Source organism: Aquarana catesbeiana, linkage group LG01 (genome assembly GCF_042186555.1).
Source record: "Aquarana catesbeiana isolate 2022-GZ linkage group LG01, ASM4218655v1, whole genome shotgun sequence".
Classification (NCBI taxonomy): Eukaryota; Metazoa; Chordata; class Amphibia; order Anura; family Ranidae; genus Aquarana; species Aquarana catesbeiana.
In genome coordinates, this window is record NC_133324.1 from 224444645 (window position 1) to 224458796 (window position 14152).

Consider the following 14152-nt stretch of genomic DNA (forward strand, 5'->3'; position numbering starts at 1 on the left):
GAGGAATATTATCTGAATATTATCTGAATATTATCAAATTTGAAAATAGAAATATTTTCAAATGCGATTGAAATATTATCGAATCCGATTGAAATAATTTTGAATACAGTTGAAATAATTTCGAATGCGGTTGAAATATTATCAAATTCGGTAGAAATATTTTTGAATGTGATTGAAATATTATCGAATACGATTGAAATAGACCGATTTTTTTTTTTTTTTTTTTTTTTTTTTTTTTTTTTTTTTTTTTTTTTTTTTTTTTTTTTTTTTTTTTTTTTTTTTTTATTTTTTTTTTTTGTTTTTTTTCGAATTCGGTCGAAAACGAAACTGATTTGAAAAACGAATTTAATGAATTTAACAAATCTAACTAAACTAAATTAATTAAATAACGAATTAAAACGAAACGAAACTAAACAAATTTTTTCATTTTGCACATGCCTACTAAAAAATATATGCCGAAGCATGGGGGCATCCGCCCCAAAAGTTAGGAGCAAATCGCTCCTCCACCCCTGCTGCCCCCCATGCTTCGGCATATATGCTCTTTTTTTAACTGTGGTGCTGAAATCACCTCCGACAGCGCTGGAGTCACAGCTTTACATATCGTGGGAGCAAACGCTGTTGCTGTCAAGATAAATAAACCGTGCTGCAGCTGAATGGTGTACCTGCTAAGCAAATGATGGTTAACAATAAAACAAAGTAACATTACAGTATAACATACCATACCTGCAAAGCAAATACAATAAAACACAGTAAAAATAGAGAGAACGATAGATATAGAACAATAGTGCGCGAACAGTAAAGCGGACAGTAGAGAGCGAATATAAGAGAGAGAACAATAGAGAGAGAGGAGAAAAATACAACCACAACTATTTTTGGATTTTTTATTTTATATATTTTTTTGTGTTTTTGTGTGTTTTTTTTTTTCACTTTTTTCACTTTTATAAAAACTGTAAAAAAAATGTAAACTGAACGCTGCAGATAAAGGTCTCTCAAAATGTGATGTCCATCACATCTTTTGAGACCCCGAGACCCTGTGTTAATGTGCCTAGGACTGTGTGGTGCTGTACCCTATGCTAAAACTCCACTAGTGTGTGGTAGTGTTTGAAACATTCAACAATGCAGAGACCTGGTTGATCAGGACAGGAGGGACAATAAAAGCGTGTGTCACGCCTAAATCCACGTTTGCTGCAGATACAACATCTTTTTTGGGGGTTTCTTTGGGTAGGGGTACCAGGGAGGACAAAAGGAAAATGCCTTTCATGCAGCCGACTCACTGCATTTGGATTGGGAAGTTGGGCAAGAGCACCGTCTGGAAACAGAAGGGCTCTTACGATCTCTTCCAGGAAGGATCCAATCCGTCCTGAAGCTCTGTATAGCACATGAGCATTTAGCAAAGCCAATTGAAATAAGTATACAGACACTTTTTTGTACCAGCGTCTGACCTTACGGGCAATTAGGTACGGCGCCAATAACTGGTCATTGAGGTCCACCCCTTCCATGTTAAGGTTGTATTCGTGGACACAGAGGGGTTTCTCCACAACACCAGTCGCCGTAGGAATTTGGACTGCCGTAAAGGACAGAACGAAAACATTCAGTGAATCTCTCCACTTCACTGCTAACAAATTATTACACCTCAAGCAGGCTCTCTCCCCCGTCTAAGTCGGGATTCTACAAGCAGTTGGGGGAAGCCCCAGCGATTAGATCGCACGGTGCCACATGTGCCATTTCCATAATCAAAGGTGACCAAAAAGTGGCACGCTCATGTAATAATTGTCCACGTACAAGTGGTACCTCTTTCCGAATAAGGGTGACACCAAGTCCCACACTATCTTACCAGCGCTTCCTATGTAGTCTGGGCAGTTCTCTGGCTCTACGCAACTATCTTTTCCCTCATAAACCATAAAACTATATGTATAGCCTGTGGCCCTGTCACAGAGCTTATACATCTTGACCCCGTATCTGGCACGCTTGCTAGGAAGATACTGTCTGATAGACAAGCAGCCAGAAAACGTAATCAGGGACTCATCGACGCAGACAACTTGATTGGGAGTAAACAAGGCTGCAAAACGTTGGTTGAAGTGGTTTACGAGGGGCTGAATTTTGTAGAGTCGATCAAATCCAGGGTCACCAAGAGGACGACAGAGTTCATTGTCACTGAAGTGCATGAACCACAAGATCTGCTCGTATCGTGTCCTGGTCATGGAGGCAGAGAACACGGGCATATGGTGAATTGGGTCAGTGGAGCAATATCACCGCAACTCGCTCTTTTTGGTTATGCCCATGGATAGGCCCAGAAAGGTCTTAAATTCGGAAACCGTAATTGGTCTCCAATCTCTGGCAAGGGTCTGGGGATAAGCGGCGATGAATTGACCAGCAGTGAATAAAAATCAAGTGACGTAAAATCAACTGTTTCCACCTGAATTCCGGGTTGGCCAGTGAATGGGGGAAGTACGGGTGCTGCAGAAGTGGTGGGTTCCCAATTAGAATTGGCGAATGCAGCAGGAAAGGCACTATGGGCTCGACGGGCCTGTGTTTGTCTTCTTCTTGGTGGCAGCGGGACACTACTCATGCTTGCCACCTCGCCAGCTTGAACTGCACTTATGGGACTCGCCATGTCACCAAGTGTTACTGCAGTGCTAGATGTATGACCAGGATGTACTAGGCCGCTAGTGCTTGCCAGTTCACCAGAAGGAATAGCGGCGCTAGTACTGGCTTTCTGCTCTCTGAGGGATCTGCAGTTCTTGCACCTCAATGACAGCAGAAGAAGATCGGGGTCTGGTACGCCTGATCTTGGCAGGGACCATAACTCTGTCATCAGAGCTATCTGTCAGGGTGCCACTGCTGTCTACAGGTTCGTATTCCGAGCCTGAATCTGACAGATGAGTGACTTCCTCTTCACTATCTGTCATGCTCAGAAACGTGTAGGACTCTTCACTACTGTACCTTCGATTTGCCATTTTTGGCTCTAAATTTACTGGTACAGTAGTGAGACTCACAGGTAAAAAAGCTCCTCAATGTTAGCAAGTGATTCAAACGCTACCAAAAAAATGGGTTAGGGATCAGGCCTGACTCTGCGAACACTGCAGTTATGTGTGTTGTGTTTTGTAAGTGACAGTGATCGATTAATACTGCACTTGGGTGGGCTGGGTGGAGGGGCTAAGCGCAGGTGCTAGCAGGTATCTGGGCTAATCCCACTAACACTGCGTTTTTGGGAACCCTAAACTGCTGGGGACACTAGTATAGATCTGATCAGATCAGATATCGATCCGTTCAGACACTATACCACTAAAGGGAGGTGTATGGTGCATGCGTGGGTGTTAGCGGTACTGGCACTGATCTGACGCTGCCTGGGGTGACGCAGACCCTATCTGACGCTAAAGCCTAACTTTGATCACCCACCGGGTGATCAGGAAGTTAAACTTTTATTGGGTAAAATATGGCGGGTGCCCTGACGCTATAAAAAATAAACTAGCTAAACTGCGTCACCCGTGACACTTATACTGTGATCACAGGTGACAGGGGTTAATCAAGGGGTTAAACCTTTATTGGGGGGGGGGGTTAGGGGGATCCCTAGACCTATCTGGGCCTAAGACTAATTATTTTAACACTGATTTTTGTCACTAATGACACTAGTACAGTGATCAAAAAAAAATCTGATTGCTGCACTGGGTGACACAGTGACAGGTGGTGAAGGGGTTAACTGGGGGGGTGATCGGGGGGTGAATGTGTGCCTACATGACCTGGTGTCAGTGTAGTGTAGTGAAACTCACTGTTCTGATGCTTTCTCCTCTCGGTCTGGAACGAAAAGACCGACACGAGGAGAAATGACATCACTTCCCCTGTCAGTGTTTACAGTTACACAGACAGGGGAAGGATATCATTCATCAGGAGCAATCATCAGGTCCAGGCCAGATATTGGCCTGGGCCTGGGGATTGATCAGCTCCTGATCGAATCCAATCGTCGGGGGCAGCGGGGGGGCGCGCACGCGTGCCCCCCTGCGGGCTGCGCACATCACGTATAGTAACATGATTTTGTGCAGCCGGACCAACCTGCTGCAGTAAAACTGCGGTGGCTGGTCTGGAACCGGTTAATATATGATCAGCATATAAATGAACCATGGCAACATACAGTGCCTTGGAAAAGTATTCATACCCTTTGAAATTTTCCACATTTTGTCATGTCACAACCATAAACGTAAATGTATTTTATTGGGATTTTATGTGATAAACCAACACACAGTATAATTGTGAAGTGGAAGGAAAATGATAAATGTTTTTCAATTTTTTTTCCAAATAAATATATGAAAAGTGGGGTGTGCATTTGTATTCAGCCCCCCTTAGTCAATACTTTGTAGAACCACCTTTTGCTGCAATTACAGCTGTAAGTCTGTTTCGATATGACTCTACCAGCTTTGCACATCTAGAGAGTGAAATTTTTGCCCATTCTTCTTTGCAAAATAGCTCAAGCTCTGTCAGATTGGATGGAGAGTGTCTGTAAACAGCAATGTTCAAGTCTTGCCACAGATTCTCAATTGGATTTGGGTCTGGACTTTCTAACACATGAATATGCTTTGATCTAAACCATTCCATTGTAGCTCTGGCTGTATGTTTTGTTACGTTGTCCTGCTGGAAGGTGAACCTCCGCCCCAGTCTCAAGTCTTTTGCAGAATTTCACAGGTTTTCTTCTAAGACTGCCCTGTATTTGGCTCCATCCATCTTCCCATCAACTCTGACCGGCTTCCCTGTCCCTGCGGAAGAAAAGCATCCCCACAACATGAAGCTGCCACCACCATGTTTCATGGTGGGGATGATGTGTTCAGGGTGATGTGCAGAGTTAGTTTTCTGCCACACATAGGTGTCCGTTTATGAAGCAGTGATCAGCGGTGATCCCGAGGATCACCGCTGATCACAGTCCATAAACAGTTTATGAAACAGTGATAATCGGGGGAGAACATGTTTGAACTTGTTCTCCCGCCGATTATCTCTACACACAGAGAATCCTCATTGAATGACAGTAACGGCCAGTTTATGAAGCGGTGATCTCACCGCTTCACTGGCAATCTGAGTCAGAATTCACACTCCCAGGTTCACCAGCTCAGAGGTGGTGAATCGGGGAGTGAAGAGGAAATCTGGGGGGATCTGAGGGGGAAGGAGGAAGATTTTTAACTTCCTTATGCCTCGTTCAGACCCCCCAACACTGTAACCATGTCCCCCTGTCATGTTTATGTGTATACATATATATACATATATACATATAATGTGTATATGTATATATATATAATGTGTGTGTATATACATGTATATATAATGTGTGTGTGTGTATACATATGTATATAATGTAGGGGGACTCATTATTTTATTAACATTAATCGTCCGTGTATTGAGCGGTGATAATTTATCACCGCTTAATAAACTGACATCTCTGTATTTCTGGTGCTGTAATCTCGTAAAGTCTCACGAGATTCCAGTATCAGGGGCCATTCTCCACTGTTTGAAGCATTTGTAGATCTCTTCACTCCTCCGAAGGTGAAGCGATCTACAAAGCTTCATAAACAGGCACACAGAGGAGAAAGATCTTCACTGTGAATGCCGGAGAACGAAGCAGTGAATAGATTTCACTGCTTCATAAACGGACACCATAGCGTTTTGCTTGTAGGCCAAAAAATTCAATTTTGGTCTCATCTGACCAGAGCACCTTCTTCCACATGTTTGCTGTGTCCCCCACGTGGCTTCTCACAAACTGCAAATGGCACTTCTTATGGCTTTCTTTCAACAATGACTTTCTTCTTGCCACTCTTCCAACAAGGCCAGATCTGTGGAGTGCACGACTAATAGTTGTTCTGTGGACAGATTCTCCCACCTGAGCTGTGGATCTCTGAAGCTCCTCCAGCGTTACCATGGGCCTTTTGGTTGCTTCTCTGATTAATGCTCTCCTTGCTTGGCCTGTCAGTTTAGGTGGACGGCCATGTCTTGGTAGGTTTGCATTTGTGTCATACACTTTCCATTTTCAGATGATGGATTGAACAGTGCTGCGTGAGATGTTCAAAGTTTGGGATATTTTTTTATAACCTAACCCTGCTTTAAACTTCTCCACAACTTTATCCCTGACCTGTCTGGTGTGTTAATTTGCCTTAAAGATGCTGTTTGTTCACTAAGGTTCTCTAACAAACCTCTGAGGGCTTTGCAGAACAGAATGTATTTATACTGGTATTAAATTACACACAGGTGGACTCTATTTACTAATTAGATGACTTCTGAAGGCAATTGGTTCCACTAGATTTTAGATAGGGGTATCAGAGTAAAGGGGGCTGAATACAAATGCCCGCCACACTTTTCAGATATTTATTTGTAAAAATTTTGGAAAACCATTTATCATTTTCCTTCCACTTCACAATTATGTGCCACTTTGTGTTGGTCTATCACATAAAATCCCAATAAAATACATTTATGTTTTTGGTTGCAACATGGCAAAATGTGGAAAATTTCAAGGAGTATGAATACTTTTTCAAAGCACTGTATAACAAAACATCAAAACCTTAGGATAAGTGAAATTACTAGGTCAGAAGTGCATTCCCCTTTAAGAGGTTCACTCCAAGGCACCACGGTCCTCCTCAATGTTTCTCGAATAATAACACTCCTACTCCACACCAACCTCCAGGACACCTCCTCATGGTTGAATCCCTGCTGATTTATGTGAGCTGGGAGTCTGAGCCTTAAGAGAACACAGCACTGATATTTGCAAAACGTGCACTATACTTGTGAGTGTAATATATCATTTTGCTTTTACTAACATTTATACCGTTTTTATGGTATTACACTATCCAAGCCTTTCTTTTTTGAACGGAAGAGTCCTGGAGGTTAGTGTGGAGTTGAAGATTTATTTCTAATTCTTTATGTTGTTGATATTTGAATCATTATTGTGTTGCACAACACATTTCCTATCTGACATACTGTATGCCAGACCCTTATCCTGGATGAGGGCCCTGTGTAGATTTTAATTGGCGACCCATGCAAAATTCAGGAAAAAAAAAAGTACGGGGTCCCCTAAAAAAATCCATACCAGACCCTTTCTGAGAACGCAACCTGCCAGGCCAAAAAAAGGTATGAGGTGAACAGACGCCTGCCACCTCCAGCCATCTGACCTTAACAAGTGGGGGGAATTCCCCCTTGCAAAGCATCTTGTCCCTATGTTGATGAGAACAAAAGCACCCCCCCCCCACAACCTTGGTCTGCAGGTGGGGGCTTATCAGAATCTGGAACACCCCCCTTTAACAATAAGGGAGCCTTTCACTGGGCAATAGAGTTAGCATAAATAAATCCCTGCGGTAATAAGGGATTATCCCACTGAAGCTTGTAAAGCTTGTAAAGCAGTTGCTTTTTGTTCATATGTGAGTGCAATTACATTCTTCTTTTATCAATATAAAGTTGTATTTACTACACTATGGGCATCCTTTTATATATATTTCCTTTTGAGCTTTAACCTTTGAAAGCCTTTCTGACCTCTTATAATGTAAAAACAACAAAGAAAGAGAAAAGCACCACTACCTAAGTGCGTAACTAAGCCCATTTATGTTACATGACATCATCATCTTCTGGGCCTACAATACTTCCTTGCTATGCCCAGTGATTATCATCTATGTGTAATACACACAGAGGGGGTTATTTACTAAAGCTGGAGAGTGCAAAATCTGGTGCAACTCTGAATAGAAACCAATCAGCTTCCAGGTTTTATTGCGAAAGCTTAAATGAACAGGTTGAGGTTAGAAGCTGATTGGCTACCATGCACAGCTGCACCAGATTCTGAGTGCTCCAGTTTTAGTAAATCTACCCCAGAGAATATGCTGCTCTGACCACCTGGAAGGTTGCCACCTGCTGGAGACTTATTGATGTGCTTTTTAATATCTTGTAAATATGTTTTAATAAATGCTAGACTTAGGTAGTGTTATTTTTCTCTCCTTCTTTTTGTTTTATGTTTTTACATGGTTTGCCTTGTGGAAGCCTCCACAGATTTTGCTTGGAAGAGAGACTGCTAACGCTGCCATAATGTGAACTTCATGCCACAGTGTTTTAATATGGACTTTTCTCAAAGACTAAAATATTCTCTCTTTTTAGTTTTTTTTCTCCCTAGATCTCCCTAGAGATCTCCCCGCTGAGCTGTTGTGTTCTGACAGGGAGCGCCAGAATACTCCTGATCGGGAGTCGGCCGGCTGCTGGTTTTCCAGCATGCGAGTCCGACAGGACAAAATACACACGGGCAACACGTCGGACAATTTTTTTTTGGACTGGCAAATGTCTCCCGACATTCTGCCCATGTGTATGGGGCTTTACTGACCTCTTATAACAATGGAGGTCCATCAATGAAGCTTTAACCCTTGAGAGATGAGAGTGAAGCAAGCTACTGATGCTGTGGATCGAAATCTGTGCATTAAGCCTTTTTGACTTTTTATAACAATGGAAGTCCATCAATGAAGGTGAGGGCACACCTATACCATTTGCTCACAGTAGAACAAATTCTGGGATTTTGGTGCACTTGCTACAGTTTGAGCTTTTTTATCACTTATGGTGAATGTTGAAAGAAAGCAGGAAGTTTTTGGCACAATAGACATTTTTTATGATGTTTCTTATTGAGCAAAATCTTTTTGGAGTGGCACGTGAAACATGTTTTACACATGAATCTTATTATTATTTATGTTGAGTATAATCAATTGCTAATCACTATAATTTGATGCATGGGTCCTTATGCAATTTAAATGAAGTTTACATGTATTAATTTATGGTTGTTATAAATAATATTTGTATGATGTATTATATTTTTGTATTTTTATTATTAAGGTGTGAAAAAGTAACACTTAAAACATTTTTTAAAAAAACAAGTGCTACACCATTTTATATACATTTTTTGTTTTTTTAGGTAATAGAGTGCTCTTTCCACCTTTGACTTCCTGTCTAATAACCCTCCAACAGAATCATTTTTAAACATTTCCTATAAACTGTCTCCACAGATCACAGCCAGAAGAGAATTTGTACTGACATGAGTGCTAGATGAGAATTTTGACATAGGGGATCCGTTAAAACATCTGCTCAGTAGTGCAAGGCTACTGGGAGGAGTTCCAGTCTTTGAAGACTGGGACATCCTCAATCAAAAACCATAAGGGAATTGTTGAAGTATAAAATAGCTGGATCCACCCCTAGCATTTTCCACTTTTTGTAGTGGGCTTCCTACACTTTGTACTGCTGCTCAAATCTCCTGGGAGGCGTATACACCTTGTATAGAACATCTAGTACTAGTGGGTGCACTGGAAAGGACCTGGTAAGTTTCTTGGACTTGGGAAGAGATCCCATACTGGTGACCTTATGTCCAGCAAGTGGGATAAATCATGCTTAAACAGGAGTGCCCCTCATCCACCAGAATCTTAAAATGATGTTAAACTCTCTGTTTTTAAGCACTTTCAACAGCTGATCTAATCGCTTATTGAACATACGGTACAGTGTCTTTATCTTTTAATGTTTGTCTATGTTTCTGTTTAAGCTGGTGCCATGATTGCTGCTTGAGAATTTCTGTTTTTTCTCTTGCAGTAAAAAATGAAAAAAAGGAAAACCCTGAGGTGCCAATTACACAATTGCTATCCATGATCCAGAGATACAGGCTTACATGAAAACTTTCATTCCAATGCAAGAAGTTGCAGCTATGGGCACCAGATAGAGACTGGTGGACAGCATAAAACAGAAAAACAACCGAAACGCACAAAAAAACCTGCAAAATCAATACTCCAAAATAAAAGAGATAAAGTAAATATAATGTACACCCAAAGAGTTAATTAATGAATTATTACATGAGTAAGGATATATTGCACCATCGGTGGGCAATGCATTTATCCTGAATACATTTAAGCCTACGTAGCACCCTGATGTTTAGGCAGGGTTGCTAGTAAATTTACCTGCTAGGTATAGTTGCATTGGCCAATTGATAGGAGATCAATTGATTCCACCTTAATTCTGGAATTGCTGAACTTCTCCGTTCTGTCACTAGATTGTCAGGTATCTGGTGGCACTAGCTAAGACAATGGCATTGCAAGGACAGATTAGGAATAGATCTTCTTGGATCCCTTGGTCTGCTGGGAGAGCCTATTTATTTAGGTGAGGTCAGGTGATCGGGGTTCTGTGCCACCTGGACGGCCGTCTGGGTGGATGTGTGTTGTATTGACCCGGGCTGCTAGGCCAGAACCTGAGGCCTATCCTGGGACATCTGGCTGCTAGGCTATCTGAAGGCCTATCCAGAAGCAAGAGAGCAGCGCAGGGTTGGGACTACAGCTTGCAGTCCAACCAAAAATGACAGTTCTGCTGGCTGGAGAACCTGTCATGGTCGGAGGTAGAGGGCAAGATGTCGCCACTAAGGGACCCTCCACCTTGTTACCAGGGACCATCGTGAGTAGCTGAAGCAGGTACCAGAGCAGTATTCTCACCAACTGGGGATGGTGAAGAATTGGGAAACTTCAGCAGGTGTCAAGTCACGGACCCAGCCAGCAGAGGTGATGCTTGCAGAGCAGTCTTGTGTACCAAGCCAGGGACCGAGCAGGCCAGTGGGGTGACGCTTGAGGAGTATATGTGAGTGCCAAGCTAGGGACCCAGCAGGGACGTGGGGGTGACGCTTGAAGAAGATACTCAGTCAGAAGATTGGAAGAGCTAAGGAGATCCAGTGGCAGTGGATCAGCAAGTCTAGTGAGAGAGACTGGGAGCTTAGTTGAGTGAAGATTAAAAGAGAAGATTGTGGAGGAAGTGAGAGAGTCCATTACAACCTTTGTTAGAAACTGTTCAAGATTGTTGCCATAGGAGACAGCGTGCCTACACATGCAGATGTGGTGCCCGGCTGGATGCCTTTCCTTGCATGGAAGTCTACCTAAGGAAGTCTCAGAGTCTGCCAATTAACTTTTCATTTACTAAAGGGTGTCCAGGCCCTAACCCTCTCTCCCACAGTTCTTTTTAAGAGACAATAAATCTCTTTGCATACAAGAAGTGTCTGGCGCCCATGAATCTACCTTTGATTACACCCACTATGCCTAGTAACCCACTCTACATAGAAGGATGTCAGCTCTCCCTAACTCTGGAGGTCACCATTAGGCCTAGAGAGGCCCGGGCCTTGGCTACACCTACAAATGCAATATATATGTTCTCATGTAATAATGTATTCATTTACTCTTTAGATGTATATTATATTTACTTTATATCTTCTCATTTGGAGTGTTGATTTTGCAGGTTGTTTAGCACTTTTGGGTTGATTTTCTGTTTCTTCTTTCTCTTGCAAAATCCTTTAGACCCAATGTTGCGTACAGGGACAAGAGTTGTGTCTCCCCACACTGTGCATCAATACAGCCCCAAGAAAGCACTCCCTTACTACTCCCTCCTCCTTTCCCCTCACTTCTCCAAGCTAACATACTAACTTGAGACTGCACTGTCCACTGCTAACTATTTATTGTAAAGACCAAAAGTTCAGGGAAGAAGCACTGAGCGAGCAGGAACCAGTAGCACTGAAAGTTGTAAAGTGCAAGTGCTGGGGTACGAAATGTAATAGTTTTTCACAAATGTTTATTTATTGTGTTCTATATGTTAAGAAAAAAAATCTAATCGCTTAATGCTACTTTATTGGTATATTTCAGCTTAGAGGAGATCAAGGGCAACTGTCCATCCTCTCAGGAGGTGTTCTCAGACTCCAAGGATTCTCCTTCCAATTCCTCATCTTCCTCCCCCTCCTCATCTTTATCAGGAAGACTGCTGTTATGAAAGCTGAATATTCCTTTCTAGTTAAAAAGTAGGAATTTGGAGTACCCTTGGAGAGCTTCGGTTGAGTGCAGACTGATTTCCAAAGACCTAGGAGCAGAATTTTAAGAGGAACTCTAAATAACCTTGTCATGGCCCTGTGCACAGTGTGTGCTGGCCAGCTCCTTCATCCCATTTCCTTTCTGACATCCACCATAAGGTAAGGTGGTCCCCTGAGGAGTACTCACAACCTTCATCAGACTGATGGCTTCTGGATAACTCGGTAAAGACAGATGCTGACACCCGGACCACAATACAGAACAGGGTAGCTGCTGCAGCAGTGGTGTGCTTGTCTGAAGCAGAGCAATGTGCTCAAGATGGCACCCTGAGTCAGGTGAAGGGAAGGACTTTGCAGGGACTGTGCCAAAATCTCCTTAGCATGGGTAAGATAGCACACATTTTGTTCAAGACCACAAAACTGGGTGGTGCTCACTAGGCTATGGCCAAAACAGACCATTAAAAAGTGTTGCAGCCCCTCTGCAACACACTGCTCTAGGCCTAAGGTACTCCTACTGCCAGCCCCACTGTGCTTAAGGCAAAGGCCAGTGCCCATGGACTACTCCCAGGCTGGGGCTGGTGCATGAGAGGGTTTTTGGGGGGGACCGCACAGGTGAAAGGGGCAAAGCCCTAGAATCACTACACCAGGGTGCTGGCTCCTTCCCAAGGAAGAACCCACTGGACAGGAGGAACTCCCCACTTCATGCACAGGGTCTTTAAGGACTGTAACTACTGGGTTTCAGTTCACCACTGCCCTGGACTTATAGAGCACTCTGCAGCTAATTGAACCACATTGCAACGCTGTACTGAGGGTGAACACCATTCACAGAGTCCAGTACCAAAGGCAACATTATAGGCTCTGCTTTTTCCATGTGGCAGGATCTGAGTACTCAGAGGATCAATCGATCTGAAAGCTTCAGTCATACTGCCGTAGTGACATGTAGCCAGGAAGAGAAGGGACATCTCCATGTGAAGAACAAACCATAGTCTTTAATCTTCCATTATTATTGGAATTACAAGCCACAAACCTGTTCTCAGCAGAGAGAGGTCATATCCATCACTGGGATTGGGAAGAGTTATATGGACTGTCCTTTTTTTCTAAATTTTTTCTAAATTTGTGATTTTTTTTATCTTGATGCACTTTTATGTTATTTTTGGATTTATTCACCTTCATTTGTATTTGTTTATTTATTTATTTATTTGATGTCATATTTCATGAATTTTCACTGTTATTTATCCGGTGTCACTTCTTATGAATTTAATGGATGTTTAGTCACTTTATTTATGTGATTTTGCTCTTTACGCATATGCACTTTACTTGAAGAATTGGATTATATTTATTTCTTCACATTTATGCACTTTGAGTTAGCGCCACATATCTCTATTTACCTTATGGACTGTCCTAGCAACTTTGTTTGCCAGTGTCCTCACCTAAAAGTGGTAGCATATAACCTACAGTCACATGGAGCCCAAGTCTTGTACACTTACAAAATAAGGTTAGTGTTAGAAATGAGCATAATCTTTGAATTAAGGGTTTGAGGTAATGTTAAGGTATAGGGAGTTTTAATGCTAAGGTAATTTATTTTATAATAACTTCTATGAGCTATCTTTTGAACATGCACAGTACAGCAGAGGTGCCTAGCTTGCTTTTCTGGTCAACACAATTTCCAGCACTGTGTAGTTGTTGGTGGTGCAACATGGATGAAGGCTGCACTTGTGTACTGTATTGCACTTTTTGCAAAAAACCTAATGTGCTAGGACATCACTATTCCAAAAGTGAAGGTTAATGTCAGGGCTTAGTAAAAAAACAAAAAAAAATGCAGTACACCTCTACAGACTGGCACATTTCCCCAAGTTTTACTCTCTTAAAAACACTGCAAGTACTGAAAAATACCTGTTGATCCTTGCAGACATCCAGTGTGCTGTTTGTACTGATGATGTTACAGAGAGCAATACAAGCTTCTTTTGTTTTTAACTACAAGAACAAGGTAAATAAAAAAGAAAAATGCTGAAACACACTCCTGAGGGGGACTGGGAAGCATGGGATTATATTTGGGATGTGTTTGTACAAATTCTTTAAATGGATTACCTCGCTGAAGAATACAGTAAGTTTATGTATATGTATATGCTGTTATGTAACAGTACATGCTGCTTGCAGTTTACAGAGAGAAGGTTATGAAGACTTACTCTTGGCTACTACACTAGATCTATAGACTGACATTCATAGAAAGGTTCCTGGTATGTGACTGCACACCAAATAATTGGACCCTCTAATAATTGATGGTTTTCACTTACTTTCACCTAAACCTAGTGCACTTTGGACAGCTCTGCAAAAGTTATA

The 14152-nt window shown here is 42.1% G+C and overlaps 1 protein-coding gene across 1 annotated transcript in view; it reads right to left on the minus strand.

Moving 5' to 3' along the window:
* The window catches only part of SUSD2 (sushi domain containing 2), a 351916-nt gene that overhangs the window by 167735 nt on the left and 170029 nt on the right, over positions 1–14152 (minus strand). The gene's annotated exons all lie outside the window — the stretch shown is intronic.